This window comes from Podarcis gaigeae (assembly GCF_964106915.1).
Source record: "Podarcis gaigeae genome assembly, chromosome: 1".
Classification (NCBI taxonomy): Eukaryota; Metazoa; Chordata; class Lepidosauria; order Squamata; family Lacertidae; genus Podarcis; species Podarcis gaigeae.
The window spans coordinates 100,615,538-100,636,910 of record NC_139678.1 but is presented as its reverse complement, the minus strand read 5'-3'; the positions used below and the strand labels follow the sequence as shown (position 1 = coordinate 100,636,910).

Here is a 21,373-nt window from a genome sequence, read left to right as displayed (position 1 = left end):
CCCCTATAGCACATAACGCCATGATGTGTTATAAAGGCCATCGTTCAATACATCTTTCTTCCCAGGTTCTCCACACACCTCTTACTGACAGAAGCTGCGAGTTAACAGATTATTGTAGAATTGCTTTTTATGCCCCTCAAAACAACCAGTGCTGTGATTATCTGTGACAAGGTTGTTGACCTGTAAGTCTATCTCAACTAGTAAGACTATTTCATATGAGTTACCTGCTTCAACCTGATCTGAGCATCTAGAGGTGAAAGAGAATGTTGTTCTCTATTAGGGTTGCCGGCAACTTCTAATTTTTAAAGGATCAGCCATTGTTCCGGAGCGTCACAGTTCGACAGAATCTAAGTTGTGCCATCTGCTTGAGAATTGTACAGATCTACAGATCACCTAACTTGTCAATGCTGAGAGAACATCACTAACTAAACTACACCAGACTTTTACCGCTTGACTTTCCTAAACTCAATTCCCAGATATACACGTTATTCTATGATGTGACATTTAGTTATAATTTCAGTTTCTGTAACAGTGTATAATAGGGGTCCCCAACTTGTGGGAGCCTGGGATCACATTTGGAAATCTAAGAAACTGTTTTGGGTATCACAAAATACCTATTTCAAAGAAGAAAAATTGGCGAATCTCAGAATAATCTCTCCAAATAAGTGTCAAAACACCACACTCCAAAAAACAAACCACAGATCAAAAAACCTAGGAAAGAGCAGGCAACACTCCTTTCCTTGCAAATATGCAACCTCCTTTCAACTGAACAACTAAAAAAACCCTCAATTAGTAAAAAAGAGAGTCTGAAGGTGTGCTGAGCATGTACAGTATAAGTTTGTAGCAAGAAAGCCACTATGATCCTCAGCACAGTCTCCACAAATTGTTCATTAAAACAATGGCTGTATAAGACAGAGGTTTTCAACCTTTTTGAGTCCACGACTCCCTTGACCAACTACATTATTTCTGCGGCAACCCTGTGGGGCTCAGGAGCCCAGTTATATCACCCCTTGCCTGCAAAGCTGGCAGCCTCTCACCCTTTTTTGAACACCTTCCCTTGTGGAGTATTCCCTCAGCTTCCTCTCCTCTCCCCTCTCCTAGGGAGTCCACCGGACAGCCGCTGCTGCCACTCCTGGTCTCTGAGCTGCCCACCCTGCCCCAAAGAGAGGTGTCTCTTCACACTGCCCCACAGGGGCCTGGAAAACACCCCCTGGCCAACCCCAGACACACCATTTGCCTGGGGAGCTTGTGGCCAGGGCTGCTGCAACAAACAGCTGTGCAAGCCTTTGGGAGGCAGACACACGAGAGGGCGTCAGAGGAGGGAGGGAAAGAAAGAGGGACAGAGGCCAGTGTTGCCCGCGGCACCCTGACCATCATTCAAGGCACCCCAGGGTGCCATGGCACACTGGTTGAAAACCATGGGTATAGGACATAAAGAGTAGAATTACATGTGGCAACATGTTATTTTTCATTTTTTATCTGTTCAGAGACTTTTACATCTTGATGATTAAGCACTGTGCAGCAGTACGCAACCCAGTGACTGTTGGTGCCCACTGATACTGGTAAGGCAGAAGGCGGGCATGCCAATAGTGGGTGGAGCCAGAGCCTATGACAGGCAGAGCCAAGTGATTCTGTTTTTCTCCCCATCCTCCTCCACACTGAGTCCCACTAGGAGGAAGCTGAGACTAAGGAGGAGGAAGCTGACAGCTAGTCCCACCCCCTGGAATGGTTGTAAGTAAAAATTGGGGATAAGGGCAGAGAGAGGTTACTTGCACAGTGCTCTGTTGGCCCCCACAGACCAGCCTCTACTGAAACTATAACTACGCATTGGAAATTGGGAGTTCATATACTTTCTAAGAGGGACGTGGGTGGCGCTGTGGGTTAAACCACAGAGCCTAGGACTTGCCGATCAGAAGGTCGGTGGTTCGAATCCCCACGACGGGGTGATCCCATTGCTCGGTCCCTGCTCCTGCCAACCTAGCAGTTCGAAAGCATGTCAAAGTGCAAGTAGATAAATAGGTACAGCTCCAGCAGGAAGGTTAACGGTGTTTCCGTGCGCTGCTCTGGTTCGCCAGAAGTGGCTTAGTCCTGCTGGCCACATGACCCAGAAGCTGTATGCCGGCTCCCTCGGCCAATAAAGCGAGATGAGCGCTGCAGCCCCAGAGTCGGTCACGACTGGACCCAATGGTCAGGGGTCCCTTTACCTTTACCTTATACTTTCTAAGTTATGGTTATATCTGAAAGGTAGCTCCTTTTGTTTGTTGTCCTAGGTGGAGCTTTAAGCCTGATCCAAAGCAAAAGATTCATAGCTCATTTACAAATCCTAGACACCATGGAACTTGTAAATAAAGGTTATTTATTGTACGCATCAAATATTTTCTGCCTTTTCCTGGTAAAATTCCCCAAGGCTACTAGTGAACTGCATTCACAAAGTGGCACTTGAAAATTTATGGTATATTGTCATATATGAGGGGGTTTGTTTTTCACATAGGATGCTCCTCAACCTTTCAAAGTTTCCAGCAGTCCCTGAAGCACACTGAACTGTGTGACATCAGAGCAGCTAAGCCAACGGCAGCCAGAAGGGTCACAACTTGCTTGCCAATATGGGCTGTTGTAGAACACCTGAGTAGATCAACCAATGGCATCAAGGGAGCCACAGCAAGCAGGGGAAACAGAAGAAAATAAGGGGCAACAGCAAGGGAAGACTCACGAGGGCTGTTCAGGACCATCTGAGAAAGGCTTAATGGTGTAGCCCTTCATATGTAAGTGATTGGACCGTGAAGTCCCGGGTGGCTTGTGGACGAAATGTTCCGACACATTGCCAAGAAGGCCAAGAAATAATTGAATTCCTATACTTTAGTCCATCTCACTCCTCCTCTACTGTCATTGCTCTTCGGGGGATACACCCATCTCCAGAACAGCGTGGCTGGATCTAGGACAGATCCGGTGATTTGCCATGAAGAAAGAAGTAATGAAAGCACTCATTAGAGGGAACCCTATTAGACCAGGAAATTTTTTAATCCCTGTCACACAGTGGTAAAATGTTGCCAGCCTGAAACTCTTAAATCAAAAGCACTTTCTGAGTGTAAAGAGGAGTGACTCCTTTCTGCAGCTTCCTTGGTACCATCCCTCTGCCATAATGCTGAGGCCTTTTGCTTTCTTTAAATGCAGGGGTCTAACTAATTACTGGCAGGAAGTGTTCTTTTTTTATTTCATTGGTATGCAAATTAACAGAAGTAGAAAAATATTCTAAAGAAACTGTTACAATATCTGTCCGCAGCCTGATGGCCAATTAGAAAATGGTATTGTATCAAGCCTTATGGCTGCAAACTGTTCTCACTTGAATGGCTTGAAGTTGAGTTTTCATGGGGGCTGTGGCTACTAGGCCTCTCAGAACGAGGGGAAAGGTATTTCAAGTGAGGAATTATAAATTAAGAAACATTTTCTGATTAAGCCAAAAAGAAAAGAAACAAAGAAAGGGAAAAAAAACTAACTTGAGGATTTGCCTGTTTTATACTTACCACCAGTAAGCTCTACAAAACACACACACACACACACAAACACCCCACAAAACTTTATTTGGCCAACTTACAGGGAAGTTAGGACCAGGATTGTGTGATACATGTCACTTTATTCTGCAGACACATTCCAAATAAAGGTAGGGACACTGAAAAGCATCTGTGTTGTATATATTAATGGGACGAAAGTATACAGAATTTCCTCTGGAGGATTGCATCCAACATCTGGCTTTCCAGTGGTGTAAACAGTATAAAGAAAGCTTAAAGATTTTTTATAATGGGTGGTTGAAAAGGGCTACATACTGTGAATACAATATATTGTTTTCATACAATTATTCTGTACTTCCTGCTTCCACTTAAAAACTTGCAATAACTCCCAATCTTGTGATATTTTGGAGCTTCCACTTGCAGAGGACAGTGGGAAGCAGAGAAGCACATGAGAAAGGGGAGGAATAATGAACAAGCAGCTTCTTGAGCCAATCAAAGGGAGTTTGAGGAGGTTTGTTTCCTTATAGTACCACAGTAATATATGCAAATATATAATTTTCTGGATGTATACTATTTATGAAATAAATTATTTGTGATATTTACCTTCCACAACCACCCATGGTTCCCTTTTTGCAATCCGTTCTTGCTTTCTGCAGTAGTCAAACATGCATCTCTAGTGTTTACTAAATGTATCTAATGGGCTTCAAGCTAGCCCACAAATGTTTACGCCACACCAGAATCAATTTTCTGTTCCTTATGGTGTCACAGGACCCTATGATGTTTTCAATAATTTGCAATAACCTATATTATTATATACCAATAATTTGGTATCTGAAGAAGTGTGCATGGACACGAAAGCTCATACCAAGAACTGACTTAGTTGGTCTTTAAGGTGCTACTGGAAGGAATTTTTTTTGTTTTGACTATGGCAGACCAACACGGCTACCTATCTGTACTTGCAATAACCTAGAGTGGCATACAACTAAGCTTTACTCAGAGCAGACTCATTGAAGTTAATGAACATGACTTAAGTTCATGAGTTTCAACTGGTTTACTTTGAGTAAAACTTAGTTGAATGCCACCCAAAGTACAGTACCATGGTTTACAAACTTAATCCGTTACAGAAGTCCGTTCTTAAACCAAAGTGTTCTTAAGCCAAGGTGTGCTTTCCCATAGCAACGGGAAATTTACAATTTACAAATGGAACACACTCAACAGGAAGCAGAACATGTTCTTATTCCAAGGCAAAGTTCACAAACCAAAACACCTACTTCCGGGTTTGCAGCGTTCCTAATCCTAGTTGTTCATAAACTAAGCTGTTCTTAAACCAAAGTACCACTGTATTCACTTAGGAATTCGAATTAGCAGGGTTTGCAAAAAACAGAATAAGGAATGTTTTACATTACCTAGAAACAGAGTTAGGAAGAGCAGAAACTCTTTTTTGCCATCTTTTAAGCATTATTGGGGTAGGGTGGACACCTATTAAATTTCTTCATAGATCTTTATCTATAGGCTTTTTTCCTGTTCCAGTGGGGGTATTTTAAAGTAGCTTGTCTATGTGAACCACGCAGCCAAGTCATGGGCCCCCTACTTTTGAAAATTTTGGTATATCTGTGGTAGCTTTTGGTACGTGAATGGTGTCATAGACTCCCGTGGTGGGTTATGCAGACCCCTTGGGGACCACCAATTGGGAACCACTGGTCTATGCTGAGCGGTAGTGGCTTTTCAGGATTTCAGACAGGGCACATTCATAGTTTACCTGGTGATCTCAGGATTAAACCTTTTTTGCATGCAAAACTGATGCTCTACCACCTGAGCTATGGCCCTGCCTTGTGGAGATGCGTGCAGGTGTCCTTAAAGGATGGGTGTACTTTTGAGGATTCTGGGATTTCCCTGGGGAGTGGGGGGGGGGGGAGAGATCGCTCTCTGAATGAATGTTCATCGATGCTGAAGACTATGTGCTCTATGTACGGATTAGCTGCGATGACAAAAGCCAAGCCGGGTTTTGCGCGCCCTGTTTCATTAACACGAAGGGATCGTGTAGATGTCTTGCCGTGAATTAGCCCGCTTGGGCTGTGATCTTACACAGGGAGCCCCATGGAGCGGATAGTTCTAAAAGAGTTCTAAAATATACGATGCCTCTCTCCAGTGCGTTCGTCCACGTCCCTCTACCAAGCACGCCCAACTAAGCCTGTCCGAAACCTACTTCCTTGGAAGTAAACCCCGCTGAAGCCAAGGAGGCTTACTTCTGAGTAAGCGCGGCTCGGTGCACTGGGGAAGGCAAGCCGGGGCCAACGCGCCGGCGCACCTGCAAGGCGGGTTGCTCCGAGGCGCCGCGCGTAAAAGGGAGCAGGCGAGCTGCTGCTGCTGCTGCTGCTGCTTCGCCCGGGCCGGCTCTTCCTCCCTTCCGCGTCGGGGCGGAGAGCGAGCGGGAGGCGGAGCCGGGGAGGCCGCGCGTTGCTGCCGCCGCCGGCCTCCAGGAGGGGACCAACGAGGAGGAGGTGAGTTCCCCCCCTCTGGGTGGGGTGAAGAGCCAAGGCCGCGCGAAGAGCCGAGCGGGGCGGGAAGGGGAAGGGCGCCGGGCGCGCTGGCCGCCTCGGCGCCGCAGCTGCACAGAGCAAGGCGGGCAGGCGAGAGAGCCGAGCAGCGGGCCCAGGGCGCGCGCAGGCCGGCGGGCTGCAAAGAGCCGCCTTGGCGCGGCCGGGGACGGGCTGGAGGCGGGGGCACGTTGCTTGGGCGGCCCCCTCGGCGCTGGCGAATATGCATATGAAAGGAGAGCGAGGGAGGCGGCGGCGGCGCGGGGGGAAACGCCAGCCTCCCGGCAGGCGCCTCTCCTCTGCCAAGACCTGCAGGGACCCCTGTCGTCGGGCCCAGCAGTTACTGACGGGCCGAATATCCGAGGTCGAAGGAGCGAGCGCCCGGGAGGCTCCCAAGCCAAGCTCCCTCCCCGAGAAACCTCACTCCTCTGCCCCTTACCGGGCGCTGCCTCTTCGTGGGCTTCGGGGCGCGGACGTCTGCTGCATTCAGCCATGAAGCAGTTGCAAGAAAGAAAAGAGTGTCCCGGAGCACGTGCAGAGTGCTTTTCCGTGTTAAGCACCAACACCCACATACTACGAGGCTTCCTGGCAAACTCGAGGTTTAATCACTCATTTTAGAAATAAAAAGCATTCGGTGCGGGCAGGCATTGAAGCACAATAAACCTCCGCAGTGGAAAGCGGTGGTGAGTTTTTATGGGGAGGGAGAGTAGCTTTGAGTGGGAGAGCCCCTGCTTTGTATAGTGAAGGGTCCAGATAGACCCTCTTGCAGATCCGTAGAGGGCTGGGCAGCTTCCAGCTTCTGAGGCCCCTAGTAGTAGTAGACATAATTATTATAGTAGTAGTAGTAACAATAATAATAATAATAATAATAATAGGAGGACACACAAAAGTAAGTTGCCAAAAAGGAGTGAGTGGATTGTTTATGTAATCAACTAGTCTGAAGACACATTCATCACTGTCCAATCTTGTGCTGTCAGAACTGATACATTTTTACTAAAATGACAAAATCTGTCCGTTGACAAACACACATACACACACTACCAAATCACATCTCTTACTTGCTAAAAAAATTCAGCTCTAAGCTGAGAGTGGGTGTCACATTTTGGTGTGATGTGCATAGTCGCAAAACTTCTCAAATGCCAAAAAAATTACAAGTGTCGAAATGTGAGTTCTCCTTTGAGCTTGAGGCCTAGACCAAATGGCCCTCCTGGCTTACTCTCTGCTTGGTTCTGGTCTAAAGTTCAACCCCAGGTGTCTCCAGTTAGAAGGATCAGGTAGTAGTGGGTGATGGGTAAGACCCGAATAAGACTCTGGAAAGCAGGAGCCAGTCACAGTGCTTGCTGAGCTTGAAAAATGGTCTGGGCTGTTAAGGCAGCTTCCTGCTTACTGTTTATGTAGTGGAAGAAACCAAACACTGCTGCCCCAATCTTTCTCATGCGGGGGTTTCTTAGGACATGTTAAAGGGCATTTGCTGAAGGTTTCAGTTTCTAAATTTATGGAGAGTCTCCTTTTACCAGTTAGTAGTAGGCACAGATTCCTGTAGACAGAATGCAGAACATAGGTAAAGGTAAAGGGACCCCTGACCGTTAAGTCCAGTCGCGGACGACTCTGGGGTTGCGGTGCTCATCTCGCTTTACTGGCCGAGGGAGCTGGCGTACAGCTTCCGGGTCATGTGGCCAGCATAACTAAGCCGCTTCTGGCGAACCGGAGCAGTGCACAGAAACACCGTTTGCCTTCCTGCCGGATTGGTACCTATTTATCTACTTGCACTTTGTGCTTTCAGACTGCTAGGTTGGCAGGAGCAGGGACCGAGCAACAGCAGCTCACCCCATCGCGGGGATTCGAACCGCCGACCTTCTGGTTGCCAAGCCCTAGGCTCTGTGGTTTAGACCACAGCGCCACCCGCGTCCCTTTGAGAACCTCTGTACACCAGCTCAAAATGGTGTGGTGGAGTGGAATTCTGAAAGATTCCATTTCGTTGGGAACTGATTCATGAGACAAAATCTGGTCTGCTTGGGTAAGAGGGTTGAATATTCAGCATTTTGCATGTGGCGGAGCAGAAATATGATTGCTGGTTTGCAACTCAGCACAACAAAGTTGCTGAAAGTGAACTGGGAGGTGGGTAAAGTACACAGGCAACTTGCAAGCTTAAAGTTTGTTGGCACAGTCCCAGTGCCATTTTTCAGCAAATAGCAAATGCACAGACCCATTGATTCCATAGCCACAATATTCTACGTTAAGCCATCCTGATTCGGAGCTTTTAATGCTGCTTTCTTTATTAAAGGCTCTCATGTAAAATTATGTGGATGCATGTTGTTGGGCAGGTAATAAATATTAGTGGGCCTTCAGATAATAGTTCTTGTGTGCGTTATTTTGGAGATTATCCTGTCATGTATCTTATGACATGGAGGAAGTGGCCTTCATTGTGAGAACTAAGAGGCTGCTGACCCAAACAGAAATGGAACGGCAGTAGAAGCCCTGCTCACTTGACATAAGATGTATTCATGCCTAGGAGTGGGATTATAAACACACCTCCCACCCATGTATTCCTACACAACTATAACAGACCTATGCGTACACCTGGGACACTACAAAATGCATAGAGAGATCACACATAACATTCAAGTAGTGCAGGTGGAGGTTCTGTTCACAACTTGGGATGGATGAGGAGTGTGGAGAGCTGATACAAACCATTATGCCCCCCCCCCCCAAGCTGGATATGTTGCATGAATAGGGGAAGAAGAATGCACATTTTTATTATTTGTAATGCTTTGTTGCAGGAAATAAAGACTGAAAACTGCAAAATGGGTTGTGCTCTGAATGCTGGTGATTCAGTACCATAGTTTGGCTTAGGAAACAAAGTCCATAGAATGGATTAGTTCTTACATTGTGTTTTCCAATATGGAGACCCTGTCTCAAGCCAAGCATAGTTGACATGATGACCACATGAAGTTACAGTTTGTTCCCAAGATGCATATTAGGAAGCAGATACCCTCAGCTGCCTTCTGTGAATCCTTTAAATTTTTCCTCCTACAAATAATACTTTTTATGTTTGAGTTAATGTGAATATTAACCATAAGTTTGTTTCATTTTGAGAAAGGAGGGGACAGAGAAATGTTATGGAGGAAACTTCTGCTTGTACTCAAGATGTTGGGAGGGTTCTTGTAGGTCCACCATCTAGTTTGATGCAGGAAACCCAGAGCTAGAACAACCACAACAGATACACCCTCTGCTTGAAAACATCAAATGCAGAGGTACCCACCACTCCTCTAGGTAATTGGTGCCATTACTGAATTGCTATAACTGTCAGGATCTTTCTGTTAATGCTTAACCAAAGCCTACCCCCTTGTAACTGAAACCCCTGTAGATCTTGTTTTGCCGTCTGGAGCATCGAGAACAAGGGTTTGCTCTCTTTTATTTGACAGCCTTCAGGTATTTGAGGAGTACTATCATGTCATTCCTTAGTCGTCTGCAGGCTATAATCATGTGCATGTGGTTGTGCAACTGGACATAAATCAGCTAGCTTTGGCCACACAAGTAAAAAAACAAAACAACCCCTCTTAAAATGAATCCATATTGAGGGGAGTGTCTCTGTTTCAACTGAGTGATACTTGGCAAGTGTGCACAGATCTGTTAACACATAACACTGTGACAATGGGAAAAGCAGACTGGAGGGAAATATTTGAGGTGTAAATATATGCACTTTCTTCAAGGGAAGAGGGGTGGCGTTTGGAAGTTTCTATCCTGCACATAAATAGTTCTTGGATGCTAACCACACATTGTTGGCTTCGATCTTAGCGCAGTGGTCAAGAATAAAGGAGAAGCAGATTGCAGCCTAGTGTATTTCAGTGGCTTGGTATAATTCAATAGAGCTGTTTTATTGGACTCTATTAACCTGGTTAACCTTAAGCCTTAGCCATGACAGGAGTTTCATATAAGAACCCATATGTAAAGTGCAATATTGAATTTTAATTAGAGCTTTCAAGACATGAAGTGGAATGAATTCTACCCAATTCTTCCTCACTTCTAATGTACATTTCTTCCCTTAGAGAAGCTTAGGCTTGATAAAATACTGTGTGGTGGGGAGAAAGTATATTTTCACGTGTCGGCATAATTTTAGTTAGTTTGGAAAATCACAATGAGAACAAATTCATTTGTAAAAGTTGATCTCGGGTTTATGTTCCATTTCAGTTTGCGATTTAATCACACTTGTATGTTTACCAGTTTGGCACCCAGTCTGGACACCAGTTGGTGTTGGTAAGGATTTTTGTGCAAATTTTTTTTTACACCCCCCCCTAGAATTTTTAATAAAAAACTTTTAATAACCTCTTGGGATTTAGAATAATGTACACACAATGTTATAGACGTTGGCTAGAAGTCTCATTTTAGAGTGCCTACTGAAAGTTTTATGTACTTCAGAAAAATTGCTGTTCAGTGCAACCTGAGAATGATTGGTATAAGCTTAATTTTTAAATAAAGTTTTTGCAAAAAAAAAACACCCTCTAATTTTAAGAAGTTGTCTGTGGCCTGAGCTGGAAACTTGAATTACAGTCCTAAACTGCTACTGAATCAGTGCAATGCTGTATCTTATTCCTAGTAGGTATCCTGTGCTCTGCCGAGTTTGTTTTTAATTCTACTGTTTCATGTTTATGTTGTACATGGAAGGTGTCAGATCCCATGATGAGCATGGGAGTAGGCTTGGCACTGCTGTCACTGTTGCCACCCATGTCATGTTCCCCCTTACTACTTGCATGTGACTTGCAGAAGACCTTTCTGCTACTTTTGTACAATTGCTCTCTTTCTCATTTGGTCTCTAGTGCCATCCTTGCACCTCGTTTTGTCTATGTTTTGACTTGTAACATAGATCGGATCTAAAGCTTTAGGGTCCTTTTTTGAATTTACGTTCCTCGGTTTTCATAGCTGGACAAGCCACTCTAGAGTAGTGTGTTGGACTAGAACCTGGGAAACCAGGGTTCAAATTCCCCACTCAGCTATGAAGCTCACTGGGTGACCTCACTCACTCACTCTGCCTAATCTGCTTTACAGGGTGGACTCTCCTTCACTGGAGGTTTTTAAGCAAAAGTTGGGTGCCCATCTGCCATGGATGCTTTAGTTGCGTTTCCTGCATTGCAGAAGGTTGGGCTAGATCAGGGGTCAGCAAACTTTTTCAGCAGAGGACCAGTCCACTGTCCCTCCGGCCTTGTGGGGGGGCTGGGCTATATTTTTTTTGGGGGGGAGGACGAATTCCTATGCCCCACAAATAACCCAGAGATGCATTTTAAATAAGAGCACACATTCTACTCATGTAAAAACAGAATGATTCCTGGAATGTCTGCAGGCCGATTTAGGAGGCAATTGGGCCGGATCCGGCCCCCGAGCCTTAGTTTGCCTACCCATGGGCTGGTTGGTTCCTGGGGTTGGTTGGTTCTTCTAACCCATGGGCTGGTTGGTTCTTCTAACTCTACAATTCTACAATTCTGTGAAATATAGATAGGACGACACAAGCAGAAAGTAGGATCAGACAAGGTATACTGTCCAGTAAAGCCTATTGAACAAGAACAATGTGTTTCTAGGAAAACAAGAAAAGCGCCGATGTTTTCACATGTGGGGGCCCTGTTATGAAATACAGTTCTTAGGCTGAAGTGTTGACTGCTCATACTTTGCACCAGCAGCACAATGTCAAGATATATTGTATGCTGCTTCTGAGCTGATGTCTCTCCAGAGGACGTTTTAGCCAGGCACTTTCCTGTGGTTTTCGTGCCTCAGTTCATGCCCAAGCATACAGTTCAAAAAGATTTTGTTGCGTTTATTTGTGCATCTGCTGCTGAGAAGGGAGTTCAAAATACCACTGAGTTCAGATCTTGGTAGTTTGCTAATAGAAAGTAAACAGACTTGCTTCTGTTTGGGCCTTGACAGATTTGAGACACAGAGCCCGTTCAACAACTAGGCCACCTACTCCCCACAAACAGAAGAGCTGCCCACCCATAAATGTTATGTGGCTGAACTTTCAAAATTGCTGAGCAGTTGTTTACACACTGTTTCCAACCTCTTCTGGAAACCTGTCAGAGCCTGGCATGATAGAAATGACTGGATCTTTAGCTGCTTTGAAGAGTATTTATGATAATGATGAATTTATTTGCCTTGAAGTATAATTTGTAATAAATGGGACGCGGGTGGCGCTGTGGTCTAAACCACAGAGCCTAGGACTTGCTGATCAGAAGGTCGGCGGTTCGAATCCCTGCGACGGGGTGAGCTCCCGTTGCTCAGTCCCAGCTCCTGCCAACCTAGCAGTTCAAAAGCACACCAGAGTGCAAGTAGATAAATAGGTACCGCTCCGGCGGGAAGATAAACAGCGTTTCCGTGCGCTGCTCTGGTTCGCCAGAAGTGGCTTAGTCATGCTGGCCACATGACCTGGTAGCTGTACACCGGCTCCCTCGGCCAATAAAGCGAGATGAGCACCGCAACCCCAGAGTCGGTCACGACTGAACCTAACGGTCAGGGGTCCCTTTACCTTTACCTATAATTTGTAATAGACATACATAAATGAGACAGAAAGGAACTAGGAAATTTACCTTGGGTGAAGATTTCATTTAAAATGTGGTGAATTAAATGTTTTAATTTTGTGTTGCATCTTATCTAGTGAAATGTAATTCGTTTGCATATGTATGCAAAATCAAATACGACACATGTCCTAATGTCCTAATACTAGCAGCCTGATTTGAGATGTTTAATATGGACAAGATTAGTGTAAATAGATGCATAGGATTGGTTATGTGGTGGGTTACTACACCTAGTATTAAAGTGGTTATGCAGAATGGGAGTGACAGAATTGAAGTTGCAAGGGAGGAATCAGAGAATTGTAGAGTTGGAAGGGATCCCAAGGGTCACCTAGTTCAACCCCCTGCAATGCAGGAATCTTTTGCCTAATTTGAGACTTGAACCCACAACCCTGCGATTAAAAGGCTCATGCTCTGCAAACTGATCAAGCTCATTTGTAAGCCCTTTTAGTTACCCTTAGGTGCATGCCATCAGGGGTCTTGGAGATTTGAATTCCTTTAAAGTAGCTTGGTGTTCTCTTACCACTTCTTTTCCCATCTTGGGCTGTAGCTCTCTCCTTGCATCATTTATTGTGTTTTCACCAGGTTGGGCACTGCTTTCGTTTTGGATGAAGACAGAGGCAAAGCAGATGCTGAGCAGTTCCACTTTCTCTCTGTCATCCAATAGCATTCCTCTGTCTTCTTCATGCAGAGGACCTACTACTTGCTTGTTCTTCCTTTTGCTTCAGACATAGCTGAAGAAACCTTTTCAAATTATTTTTAACCTCTCTTTCAAGCCTGAGTTCATTCTGAGCTTTGGGATGCTTGACCTTCTCCCTGCAACTGTTGGTTTTTCCTTTGTGATTTCTACTTTCTTCCATGTATATATTTTTATACACACCGTTCTTAATCTTAGCTCATCTGTAAGCTCCACACCAGTTTCCTTAGATGCCTCCTACTTTTCTTTCTTGTTGGAATTTTCTGGTTTGGGGCCTTCAATATTTCACCTTTAAGAAACTCTCATCCATCTTGGACTCCCTTCTCTTTGCATATTTCTGACCAAGGGATCTCACCTAGTAGTTCCTTCATCTTTTTGAAATCTGCCTTCTTAAAGTCCAGAGTGCATGTCTGACTACACTCTCCTTTCCCTTTCCTCTGTATCATGAAATCCAAGAGGACATGATGATCACTTCGTCTCAAGGTTCCCAATATTTGCCCAGGACATGTCCAGGAATGCGACATCTTGCTAATGTAGAGCTGTGGAGACATTTGCAGAGGACATTTGTTGTGTAATTCCCTAGTGGGCTCCACACCTGAATGTTAAGATAGGTTGGGGAAAACCAGCTCGGAGGGGTATTTGCAAAGGAGAATTGATAGGTGTAGTTTAAGCCTCTCCTCCAATTTGCTGTAGTTTGGAACCCCGTGTTTTCCAAGATAGCATCTCTTATTTAAACCTGAGTTTAGGACTGCCAAGGAACCTGTGGCATTGCCAGTGCAGTGCTTTCTGATACTTCAAATGAATTTCACATTGAGAAGTTGGTTCATACTTTGGTTTCTAGATTCTTAACATGGAGGCCTCCAGAAACCACAATAAGACTGTGAATGCATTTAGTACTGATTATAACGCAGCCTTACTGCAATAAGTACAGAACTTTTAGTGTTGCCTTGGTAGATATGTCTCAAAAGTAAATGTCTTAAATATACACCTTAACCATATTGCTGTGGATGAGATGTGAAAATAAAAATAAATGTGTGAATATCCAACAGACTGACACGGATTGCTTCACATTTTACAACATTGCATCTCCTGACTGCTAGTCTGAAAAAAAGAGATTATATATACATAATGTATATATAACTTTGTACAAAGTTGTAAGCTAGGAAAGGGAGATACAAATCTTTTAGTTCGGGATCCTCTGCTTTCTGAAGCTTTACATTAACACACTGATGTAATTTGGAGGCAATGAACTGCTTTCAGAGGGTGAAAAGCTTGTAGAACTCCACCTTTTGTCTTCTTCTAACAAATGCCATAAGGGAGATCATTGTTTTGTTTTGTTTTTCCTAGGGAAGCGGAGTTTTTGAGGCAGTGATTTGCTCAAGGCCACCCAGAAAGTGTCTGAACTTGGCCCATCAACACAGTTTTCCAGGTCAAAGTCCAGTACACTGTTTGGACCCCACCAAGGGCTTTATCGGAAGATTTAAAGCAACCTTGCTTTGCTGTTTTGACCCAACAACATGTAAAAATCTCTAAATTAATATCCTTCAACACTCTCTGTGGCTTGCAGGGTTTGTTATATATGGTTTATATGCTGTGGAGTTGGGTGCCCCAAGGGGAAATCTTGCCCATATTTTGTGAATACAAAAGCTTGAGGTCTTTCTAATATAAACTTTCAGAAAATTTGCCTTTGACCTTGGTTGTCTACTGGGCTGCAATTTAATACACAGTGACCTTCTCATTCCAACCTTGCACATAGTTTAAGGTAAATCAGAGTTTCCCCAAATAAACAATTACATGATCTTTCAGCTTAACAAGAACAATTTCCTGTCTTGATCTTGCACTTAACCTCCCTCCTCCCCTTAAAGGAACAAAATGCTTCTGTTGTCATAAATTCCTTTTGTTTTTGGATATGATTTATAGTTGCAGGGTTACATGGCCCTGATCATTGTTGCTGGCAATGCTTTAAAAATTAGTCTCACTTCTGCATAAAACTATTAGCTTTCTTTTAAAATTTAATCTACAGGCTCCTTGTAAAACAGATGGCCGTGTTAGATGTTTAACTGCAAAAATTGCAAATTAGGAGACTATTTGAATGCTTGGTGTTCTCAGAGCTGGACTGGACACATTTGTAATGGAGTTGTTTAGGATGGTTAAGAAATATAATCATTCACTCACTTTGAGATTGTGTGACCTTGGCAGCCAATTTACATGTGTCTGTCCTTGATTCCTTAATAGTTTGTGCTTAAAAACATCCTTAAAAATGTTAAAACAATGCACAATATTTTAGGAGGTCACAGTAGTCTCCAGGGTACTACTACCAGGGATAGGGCATGCCATTTTGTACAGTATTGCAAACGTTGATGCTTCTTCAGTGCAGCAGGCAGACAGGCAAGCGCTGATATTTTTAAGACTGGTATGTTTGTCAATCTTCATCACAGATTTATTGAACAAAGTGTTCAATGTTTCGGTGTATTTGAGGCTGTAAATCCCTTCTTCAGGGCAAACCTATTTGCCAAGTGTACCCAGAGTTGATGGTTGAGCTTTTCTATAAGCTGCCCTGAGAACATAGCTATCGGATGGCCTTATGAGTATTAAAAAACCAAAACCAAATGAATTGTCCCTTTTATTGGTTTATATCAATATTCATATTTTGCAATTAGTATATTTCATAAAACACATACTGATTGCTTGCTTTAATAATTAAAAACCTACCTGTTTGCCACTAGATAGATTCTTTTATACTAGAAGGGAGCAGGATACGAAATATACCTTTTGCCCTACAAATGGAGATGCTTCCTTGGGCAAGTTGTCTCAAGGCCATGTTGACCCCTGTATCCCCCTGATGCTAATTTATTGATGCAGTCTAGCAGTAAATTAGAGGAGTAGGTAAAAGAATGAACCAAGCTCTTTCCTTGCCTGTGCTCCTTCTCCATTTGGCTTTCCTTCAACATTAGCCTGTTTTTCCTTCTCTGTTCCTGGTCTTCTCCTTCCCTTAATTTCAGTGGTCTGGAACCAGCCAATAGTAAAAGCATCTGGTTGTGGGTTTTTTTTTGTTTTTTTGTATGGGGTGGTTGGGAATCAGCACAACATTTGAACGTAATGTTTTATGTTGAGTTTCTTTGTTTGCCTCAGTGTATAGTTGTTTATGTGACCCTCTAAAATTGTTTTTTAGAGCCGTCATAAGGAAATAATATGAAGATTACAGAGATCTAGATACAACTTTTGACAGGCAGATTTGTCGCGATGCTGACTTTCTAGGCTTTAAGTGTTTACTAACAGGCAGGAATAAAATATAGTTGCTTTTTAAAAGAATTGGAGGATTGTAGGGTGGAAATTTCCTTGGGACCGGAATTTGCAAATTGACACTATTCTGGCTAGAACAGGGCAGTTGGAAGTTAAGGTATAACTGACATCACAGTGTTCTGAATGTGTGTTAATTCCACAGAGAAATCATATTGTGTTTTCCTTGGAACAAACAGTCCAAACTTCTATTGAAGGTTATGTTCATATGAAGTTTACTCCTTAGCAAGTGAACACAGGATTTCAGCCAAAGCCTCTTAATGTAACTTCATATGAAGCTCCATTAAGAGGCTTTGGCTGAAATCCTGTGTGCACTTACTAAAGAGTAAATCCCATTGAATTTTGTGAGCCTTGCTTCTGAGTAAACAGGCGTAGGCTTTGGCTGTATGTCTGTGCATTTCTTTCTTTCTTTTCTTTCTTTCTTTCTTTCTTTCTTTCTTTCTTTCTTTCTTTCTTATGTTGTTAGAACTTTTAACTAGTTAAATGTATCCACTAAAACACGAAGTTCTGCTGCTTTTAGTAGCCAAAGTTGGTCAGTATTATTGTTATTGTAGCTTTTTCTTTGTTTGTTCGTATTAGCTACATTCCCAATGACTTTCATGCCATTTACGTCACTTTCCTGCTGATGATTTGCAGCAAGGGAGATGAAATGGGCAGCTGTTTTTATCAAAATCCAGTTATAATCCACCTTTGGAAAGAAGACAGAAAAGCAGGAATTTGCTTGTTTGTTTGTTTGTTTGGCCTGATTTTGAGTGTTTTTAGCTGCTAGGTTTGTTTTGAGTAAAAAATAAAAAAGGATTGCCTAATTGAAAATAAAATGGACTTTCTGCATTCCATCTTATTTACTTATTTATTCTCACCACTTTTAGGCTATGTTGGCACAGTGTTCTGGCAGTGTCACCAAGAAAAAATGTCAAGGGGCATTGGTACTGTTGGGGTTGCTTCACGTGAGGGCAGTGATCTGCTTGATTTACCAGTTGAAAATCTAGACTTTCTGTGAATGAAACCGGAGGTTGGATTTTAAATCACAAAATTTTTTCCAAAGGGTGTTCTATTTCAAGTTTCCGAAGGCCACTTCCCATGTTACAGTTTAATGTTTCAGACTAATCTTCGTGTAGAAAAGAAGAGCGTATATGCCATATTATACAACCCATGGCATGAATAGTTCTTTATGCCATGATTGATTTTTTTTAATGCCAAATTCTCTAGTCAGGCATGGAGCTGATACAAGTGTTATTGTAATGTGTATATTACATTTACTGCTACGTATATTTTGGCGTTTTCTAGTAGTTAACCAAAATCATCACAGTCCTTTGTGAATGCCAGCATCTTTTGTATTTTTAACAAAATGGTGGTTGAGTCGTCCCCCGTTCCCAGAAGAATGTTTATTCCTTAACTTGGCTATTTTTAAGCACTTGCATGGTGTTCATCTTTTCTTCCCTGTCTAAATGGTTTAATGAGGGATTATCTTTTGTATACTTGTTAAAATGAATAATCAGTAGGAGAAAACATTGCAGAAATAAACAAGAAATGGTTGGAGTTTGCTCTGTTTAACTGAGACAAGTTATTTCATCCATTTTCAGTGTTCCTTAGCAACGCAGAGTAGTCTTACCCAGGGCACTTTCACATCTTTCTTCAAATATAGCTTTGGTAATGTTTTATATGACCTGAAGTTCGTCCATCTGTCCTGAAGCTCCCAATGTTTTTCCATTGCTTTCAATGATCAAATGATCTTACATGCCTCCTTTCAGCTTAATAATGCACAAGTTGACGAGAGAATCATTTCACATGTCAGGTTTTTCAAGAGTTCTGGGAAATTACTTGCGGTTGTGTTTAGCAAAGCTAAAAGTTATTGAAAATGTGTTACAATTTCATAATGAAAGGAGTAAGAAAAATATTAGCTTGGAAACAAGCTAAATATTTTCTGATAGCCCTAGCCTCAAGGGGGATTCTAGGATCGCTTGTAATAAAGGGATAATTTTGATATCTTTTGGTCAATGGACTAGGACTCTGTTTAGATAATAATTTTTGAAAATGCAGGCTTTATGCAGATTGTTACATTATCAAATTCTTTGAGTGTCAACACTGAGTTTATTTACGGCTAGTGCTTTCATTGTTTCTTTGTAGATTTAGGAAACTTGTTCTCTTGAGTATTCCTTCTTAACAGATCAAAGGATATCTAAACACCCAATAATCCTGCTTTCCTCTTCTTGCTTTATATTTTGCTAATGTTCGTAAAACTGATTCTGCTACTTGCACTTGTGGATCTCTGATTTGACTATGGCTAATCTCTATTTATTTAACTGAATAATGAAGTTGTTGCTGGGGTGGGCATGATGTCACACAGATACTGCTTTACATGGTTTTCCAAGGTGGCCGTATCAACATAGGGGCTACTGCCAGTCTTCAAAACTATCTTTAAGCTGATGAAAATAATATTTTCCAGTCTGTGTGGCACATACTAATGTCAGCATGGACATAACTCCACCATAGGCATCAGTTTACAGTGTCCTCCACTTGGCAGCCATTTTGTATGCACTAGTTCTTAATATCTCCCCCTGGTCTATATGTGAAGCAGAATGAGATGATGAAGGTCCAAGGTCATAGGCACCAGCTCCAGGGTGCCAAGGCTCTTCGGACCCCCTCAATCTTTTTTTTGAGGGAGCTGACCCCTGCATTGTTGAGGCCAAACGTAGAGCCGGGCGTGGAGCGACGTCAGGACATCGCATCAGGCCCCCTCAGTATTATTTGATGGTGTCTCTGTCCAAGGTAGTAGTATGAATTGTACACAGAATCAGTTAATTGTTTTATTGCACCTTGTTTTGTGTACTTGCTATGAAAGAGCAATATACAAGTTCTAACATAAAAATTTCAGGCTTCGACCACACAGTTTTCCCCCCAGAAAGTGATCCTATTTGACTTTAAGGATAGCGCCATGATATTGAGTTTATATGGGGGGGGGGGGGAAATGTCTGCATATTTATGTTCATGAGTTTCAAATTGAACTATAGTTTTTTCTTTTTTAAAAAAAATTCCTGTATAGAACTACATGTTTAGCTTCCAGATTGATGCTGCCTTTGCTTTGCAATGTCTATGGGAACCATTCACACCTAACTGTTTGATCATGATGGCAGTCTGCTGGGTATATCCTGCACGGAAGCTGTCCACTTCCTCCTGCCTGTTGCCCAGCTAGCATCAAATCTCCATATAAGCACTGCTTTCTTAGACGTAATATTTATTAGTTCGGAAAGATTGGCAAAGATGCCAAGAATCCTGCATCAAGCAAGGAAGGGATGCATATACTTCATGTCGTTTCCAGATGTTCTTGTTAAATTTTAACCAGCTGTCTTTACCTGATTACAAATATGTGATTAAGTGGTGAAAGCATAACCCATTTTAAGCACCAGAGTGAAACTTGACTTACTTAGGATTGGCTTGAGCATATGGTGGTACTACTAATTTTTCCTGGGGTTTCACTTTTGTCCACTTCTGCAATTCCTGAAACTTCTGTTGATTATGGAATCTCCTATAAGAACTGCTGCAATCTTAGCAGTTGTAGGAATAATGTGTTATGAATGTGCCACTTCCTTCCTGGTTGCTACTTGCATGGGAGACTGACTGGGAATATTGGGAGCTGTAGGTTTGGGTCAACCCAGATAGCTCTAATGGTTAGAGGGTGATGCTGATAATGCCAAGGTTGCATGTTTGATCCCCGTATGGGGCAGCTGCATATTCCTGCATTGCAAGGGGGTTGACTAGATGATCCTCAGGGTACCTTCCAACTCTATAATTCTATGATTTTATGAAAGGATGTTTGTGGGTAGGAAACCCTCACTTCCAGACAAGTTCAATAATTGCCATCTCAATTTCATGGCCTTAGAAACAAAGGGCTGATTCCTTCAAACTTTCCTATTAGAACCTTTCTGTTCTTTACTGAGTTGTTTCTGTCAATCTTCACATAGCTGGATTAAGATGGGAAACCAGAGACCTCTGTTTAGAAGGGAGATATGGAAAGAGCTGTAGGAAAGAAAAGGTGTTACTTGGAACGGAACCATACAGATCATTTCATTCAGAAACTACTGCATTTCATGCACCAACTAATGTTAGACCTTGCAATTTTTTATTCTGCAATGGGCATTGCTTTGCCTTTGCCTTTCATATAAGTAAATCCTGTATTTTATAATTACCATAAATTGTGTATCTTTTAAGGCCAGGGAGTCATATTGTCTTAGCTGTTTAAACTGAAGGTATTTTGATAATGCCTTTATAGCTGCTGTTTCCAAATGTGGGCTTGAAATGTTAGCAGTAACACTAGGTTTATTTCCTACCTCAAGAAATGAAGGAATTCTCTGGCTGCTCCATTGTTCAAGACTGCCCAATCTAATCAAATTGAGTTACTAACTGTTGGCTAACTGAATGATCCTAAACACATTTACGTAGAAGTAAGCCTTGTTGAGTTTATTTAGGAACACTGCCTGAATATGTCAAAGTTCCTCTTTGAAATTAGGTCCAAACGTTTTTAACGGAAACATGTAACTTATTACTTTCTGGCTTTTAAAGAATTCTGCATAATAAATTGGTGATCATACTGTATATGCAGTTAACTCTGCTCTGATTGGGGGAGTGAGCTATATTATTTGTAATACCTTTATTTATTGTGGGGTTTGTGTTACTGTGAATTACTTTCTAACCCTCCTTGATTACCGTATTTTTCGCCCTATAGGACGCACTTTTTCCCCTCCAAAAATGAAGGGGAAATCTGTGTGCGTCCTATGG

At 42.6% G+C, this 21,373-nt stretch overlaps 1 protein-coding gene across 5 annotated transcripts in view; it reads left to right on the top strand.

The window, feature by feature from the left end:
- Positions 1 to 5,795: 5,795 nt before the first annotated feature.
- GTDC1 (glycosyltransferase like domain containing 1) overlaps positions 5,796 to 21,373 on the top strand; it is a 202,457-nt gene continuing 186,879 nt past the window's right edge. For 2 of the 5 annotated variants that reach the window (XM_083710839.1, XM_083710838.1), the window contains exon 1: positions 5,882 to 6,007. The gene's annotated coding sequence lies outside the window, so the exon portion shown is untranslated. Of the gene's footprint in view, positions 6,008 to 18,991; positions 19,367 to 21,373 lie in introns of those variants that run through there. The other 3 variants (XM_083710835.1, XM_083710833.1, XM_083710834.1) reach the window with 3 other exon arrangements.